Source organism: Macaca mulatta, chromosome 5, assembly GCF_049350105.2.
Source record: "Macaca mulatta isolate MMU2019108-1 chromosome 5, T2T-MMU8v2.0, whole genome shotgun sequence".
NCBI classification, from domain to species: Eukaryota; Metazoa; Chordata; class Mammalia; order Primates; family Cercopithecidae; genus Macaca; species Macaca mulatta.
Window position 1 is genome coordinate 137505549 of NC_133410.1, and position 5933 is coordinate 137511481.

A 5933-nucleotide genomic window follows, 5' to 3' on the forward strand; every position below is an offset into this window, starting at 1 on the left:
TCCTAGTGAACACATGCTTGGACAAAGCCAAGCACTTATCTCCCAAGAATGATATAATTTTTAGCTATGGATTAGTTCCAATTCAGTTTATGCAGGAAAATATTTTCTATCTGTGGAGTGGCATGGTTCAGTTGATAATGTGCTAATTTAAATAACTAAGCAGAATGTTCACATCTCAGTTCGAAGTATCTGAGTTTGTATAACTTGCTGATTCATGGCTTCTTTTGAAGAATTGGGAATTAACTGGCCTTAGGTTTATATTACTAGGAAGTTTACCAAAGTGTGGTTGGGCATGGTGGCTCACACCTGTAATCCCAGCTACTCAAGAGGCTGAGGCAGGAGAATCAGTTGATCCCGGGAAGCAGAGGTTGCAGTGAGCCGAGACTGTGCCACTGCACTCTAGCCTGGGTGACAGAGCAAAATATTGTCTCAAAAAAAAAAAAAGTTTACCAAAGTGAACAGAAATGAGGAGTTGACCTAAGGACAAGTACCTCTACCCAGAATGCAGAAGCAATCCCCCAAATTGCAGTTTTCCAGCTTCAAATACTCAAAGATCCAGCCTCCATCGGCCCATGATAGCAAAGCTTTTGCTGCTGTAATTGTTATACTAAGATTCTTTGATTTTATTTTCGCTAAGCTTTATAGTATGCACTTTTCCTTTGAGTCACACTTTTCTGCCTTTGGAATGTGCCCTTTGCTATGGTTTGAACATGTCCTCCAAAGTTCATGTGTTGGGAAATTAATCCCCAGTGCAACAGTGTTGGGAGGTGGGGCCTAATAAGTGGTGATTATGATATGCAGGCTCTGTCGGCATGAAGGGGGTGGGTTAGTTATTGTGAGATTGGGCTTCTTATAAAGTGAGTTTGGCCCCTCCTGCTCTCACACAGCTCTCTTGCCCTTCTGCCATGGGATGACATAGTAAGAAGGTCCTTGCCAGACGCAGGCCTTTGACCTAGGACTTCTCGGCCTTCAAAACTGTAAGAAGTAACCTAAAGGCCGGGTGCGGTGGCTCACGCCTGTAATCTCAGCACTTTGGGAGGCTGAGACAGGCGGATCACGAGGTCAGGAGATCGAGACCATCCTGGCTAACACGGTGAAACCCCGTCTCTACTAAAAATACAAAAATTAGCCAGGGGCAGTGACGGGCGCCTGTAGTCTCGGCTACATGGGAGGCTGAGGCAGAAGAATGGCATGAACCCGGGAGGTGGAGCTTGCAGTGAGTGGAGATCGCACCACTGCACTCCAGCCTGGGCAACAGAGCGAGACTCCATCTCAAAAAAAAAAAAAAGAAGTAACTTAAAAATAATAATAATAAATTGCCCAGTCTGTGGCATTCTGTTATAGCAGTGGCTCATACCTGTAATCCCAGCAGTTAGAGTTAGCAATTAGAGCGAGACTCCATCTCAAAAAAAAAAGGCAGGGTACAGTGGCTCACGTCTGTAATCCCAGCACTTTGGGACGCCAAGGCGGGCGGATCACACAGTCAGGAGTTCAAGACCAGCCGGACCAACATGGTGAAACCTCATCTCTACTAAAAATACAAAAATTAGCAGGGCCTGGTGGCATGTGCCTGTAGTCCAGCGACTCAGGAGGCTGAGGCAGAAGAATCACTTGAATCTTGCGGGGTGGAAGTTGCAGTGAGCCAAGATTGCACTACTGCACTCCAGCCTGGGAGACAGAGCAAGACTCCGTCTCAAAAAACAAACAAAAAAAGAATGGACAAAGGACAGGTCTAGTTTTGTTTAAACAGGCCCCGGGAATAAAGACCTGTTTTTAACTGAAGGCTGCTTTTGAATTAAGTTCAGTTCTGAGAATTGAATTCATTCAGGTTAACTCTAGAGACCTCAAGGTTACTAGATTCCTAAAAGCTACTCACCTCCAAGAGACCCAAATCAGGGTAAGCCTGGAAGTTGACAAAGCAACAAAAGTGGATCCTGACTCTAGAAATCCAAAGCAGCAATTCGATCTCTAGGCAACTTCAGTTTCCTCCAGGACTTACATGGAAGCAAGCCAAGTAGTTATTACATCTCTAATTCAGTGTTTGAGTGAAATATGAGAGTGTTGCATTGGGTTAAAGGGCATAGGAAATCCTTTTCGTCACATCACAATGGCTCTTCATTTTATATCCTTTGAATAAGGAAGATCCCAGAAGTTTCCCTCTCAACACAAATCACGATGGCTTCCACGATGGGCAGTGATGCTTGAGAAATGTCATGTTGCAGCCGGGCGCGGTGGCTCAAGCCTGTAATCCCAGCACTTTGGGAGGCCGAGACGGGCGGATCACGAGGTCAGGAGATCGAGACCATCCTGGCTAACACGGTGAAACCCCGTCTCTACTAAAAATACAAAAAACTAGCCGGGTGAGGTGGCGGGCGCCTGTAGTCCCAGCTACTCAGGAGGCTGAGGCAGGAGAATGGCGCAAACCCGGGAGGTGGAGCTTGCAGTGAGCTGAGATCCGGCCACTGCACTCCAGCCCGGGCTACAGAGCAAGACTCCGTCTCAAAAAAAAAAAAAAAAAAAAAGAGAAATGTCATGTTGCTTAACACTCAGACTCTTTGAACTGTGCATCAATGTATTTGTGTAAAATCCGACTATAAGGGCCCTTCATGAAAAGATGTCTACAAACATTTTCATTTTCTTGTAAATAATTACTGTAAGGGGAAAAAAAGCAATTAGAAGGAAGGACTTCAGCATCCTAAGTTCTTGTGCCCCATCCAAATCTGCTTTCTAAAGTCTCTATGGGAAAACCAGAAATATCATTTTAATGGCCTGGGTGGGTTCTTGCATTGTAAGTATACAGAGCAGTATGTTGAGAAAGCTTAGTGCTCTGAATCACCCAATGTACTTTATACATTTATTTAGAGAAGAATAGTTTAGTTTTAATTATTTATGATAATAGCTCTCAGTGCACTAGTAAATGTCCTTTGGTGCATATTTTGTAAAAGTAATGAAGTCTTTGTAACGTGAGCTTTCTCTTCAGCTATAAGCTCCTTCTTTTTGCTGAAGAACCAGGGCAGCAGAGTGTGTTCGTGTATAAGTGTGTGTATAAATTACCAGGCTTGACGTTTAGCAAAATGCTATTGAACTTAATTGAGGATTTCTAAGAATTATTCCTGGATGTACTCACTGTCCCATCTCCCAGTCATCCTCTCTCACAGCCATAGCCTTAGCAATTTGGCGGGAGAAGACATCACCATGAGGGAGATGAGCAGCCTGTCCGAATATTTGTTTTTGTTGTTTTCTTTCAGTGTTTTTCTTATTGTGCTTCCTCTGTTGCAATAATCTGTGATACTGTAATAAAACACATAGCTAGAAAGAATATAAATCTATTGTATTTCCCTCTGGCCTAAGTTAAATATACTGTAGCTTACGGGTAAGTCTTATTATGTCAAGGAATCTTCTCACCTTTTCTTTTCTTTTTTGTTTTTTGAGATGGAGTCTTGCTCTGTCACCCAGGCTGGCGTGCAGTGGTGCGATCTCGGCTCCCTGCAACCTCCGCCTCCTGGGTTCAAGAGATTCTCCTACCTCAGCCTCCTGAATAGCTGGAATTACAGGCACGCGCCACCATGCCTGGCTAATTTTCGTATTTTTAGTAGAAACGGGGTTTTACCATGTTGGCCAGGATGGTCTCGATCTCTTGACCCCATGATCCGTCCGCCTCGGCCTCCCAAAGTGCTGGGATCACCAGCGTGAAACACCGCGCCCAGCGTAATTGCCTTATTTTCAAATGAGATCCTAAACTAATCATAGTCATTCAGACAGAACAATAGTTCTGGCAATGTCAAAATTATCCTCCTGCAGATTAGACATGGCTTCTGTGTGAGTGAAACATACTGACCAATTTTGCTTCTTGTCTCTAGAAAAACAAAATTAAGAGCCTTTCAGACATTAGATTTGAAGTAAATGGGCCACCCATGAGTTAAAACCAATGGAAGAAATCAGATAATCTGGAAGGAGATCTGGGGGCTGATTCTTGTGGGACAAATGCAGTGCCTGGTTCCTGAAGCAACAATGCCAGAAGGGACATGTGGGGAACATGTCAGACTGACGGCACCCTGCTCCATGTGGATGGGAACATAGGCAGCAACTTCTAAAATGCGTGGCAATGCCACCTGCCCATCAAGGTTACAATGTCAGTTCACGGAAGCAACAGAAAAGACAAGATTGATAATGAAAATTGCTTTAACACTTCTTTTCTTTTCTTTTTCTCTTTTTCTTTCTCTCTCTTTCTTTCTTTCTTTCTTTTTTTTTTTTTTTTTTGAGACGGAGTCTCACTCTGTCACCCAGGCTGGAGGGCAGCAGCACAATCTCGGCTTACTGCAACCTCTGCCTCCCGGGTTCAAGCTACTTCTCCTGCCTCAGCCTCCTGAGTAGCTGGGACTACAGGCACATCCGACCATGCCCAGCTAATTTTTGTATTTTTAGTAGAGACAGAATTTCACCACGTTGGCCAGGCTGGTCTCAAACTCCTAACCTCAGGTGATTCTCCTGCCTCCGCCTCCCAAAGTGCTGGGATTATAGGTGTGAGCCATTGCACCCAGCTTTAGCATTTCTATCTACAAAGTTTTCTTGTTAAATGGAAGAAGACTATTGCAGTCATCTATTGCCATGTTAACAGATATCCCAAAACTTAATGGCTTAAATCATACCATTTTATTTATTCACTTACAATTCATGGTAAAATCCATTAGTTCATCATGAGATCCCTTCACCAAGAAAAAAATACAACTGTATTGATCACCTTTGGAGGATCCTAGGGAAACAACTGGCTAACTTAAAATCTGTTTAGATCCTTTTGTAGTTCATAGGTGTGATAATTGGGTGTTCACGTGCACGTGTGAGATGTGCCACACTCCAGCCTTGTTACAACATCAGCATGTTACCCATCTGACATGAAAACAATAAAACAAAATAAAATTGGGTTAATGGAGAGACAGAATTAAGAATTTATTTTGTCCTTACATGTAATCTACCTGTCAGCACTGATGAAGAAACATTTGTCTACAAAAGTATTTCAGATAATAAAGAAGCAATTTTTTAAATCACCATTTATAACCCCTAATTAACTACTGACCCTAGGCAATGATTATCAATGTCTGATAATGTCATAAGAAGAGACTTTTGAACATTATCATGTGCCTCCTGATAGATGTGTGCAACATCACCCATGAAGTTGTGTTGCCAACAACAACAAAGTTGTTGTATGAACAAAGTTGTTGAATCTGATCAAGCCTTTAGTTCTAACTACCATTTCACAGGAAATAACAAGGAACACTGTAACATATTTTCTTCAAAAAAAAAAACAAAAAACAGTATAAGGATGGGATCAGCAAAATCTAGACTATGGGAAACTCAGTAGGTCAAAAAACCAAGTTTCTTCAATAAAAAACCTTAAAAATAAAGCAGAGAGAGTGATGGGGTGGATGGTAAATGGGTGCAGATGTGGGGAGAAAGTTAAAATACTTAGCAATCAGTTGCAATGTATGGGCCTTATTTGGATCCAGACAAAAACTGTAAAAGAAGAAGAAAGCCAGGCACAGTGGATCACACCTGTAATCCCAGAACTTTAAAAGGCCAAGTGGATCACTTGAGCTCAGGAGTTCAAGACCAGCCTGGGCAACACGGTAAAACCCTGTCTATACAAAAAGTACAAAAATTGGCCTCGCATGGTGGTGCATACCTGTAGTCCCAGCTACTCAGGAGGCTGAGATGGGAGAATCTCTTCAGCCCAGGAGGTGGAGGCTGTATTGAGCCATGATCATGCCACTGCACTCTAGCCTGGGTAATAGAGCAAGACCCTGTCTCAAGAAAGAAAAAAAAAAAAGAAAGAAAAATATAATAAAAAGTTAGTTAGGGAAATGTGAACAATGACCAGATATTTGATGATATTAAGGAATTATTGTTAATTTTTTAGATGTGATGGTAACATTATA

The 5933-nt window shown here is 42.5% G+C and overlaps 1 non-coding gene across 1 annotated transcript; it reads left to right on the plus strand.

The window, feature by feature from the left end:
• Positions 1–4789: 4789 nt before the first annotated feature.
• On the plus strand, positions 4790–4893 carry LOC114678591 (small nucleolar RNA U13). Its single transcript, XR_003730025.1, has one exon. It is a non-coding gene; the product is annotated as a small nucleolar RNA U13 (small nucleolar RNA).
• Positions 4894–5933: the final 1040 nt, after the last annotated feature.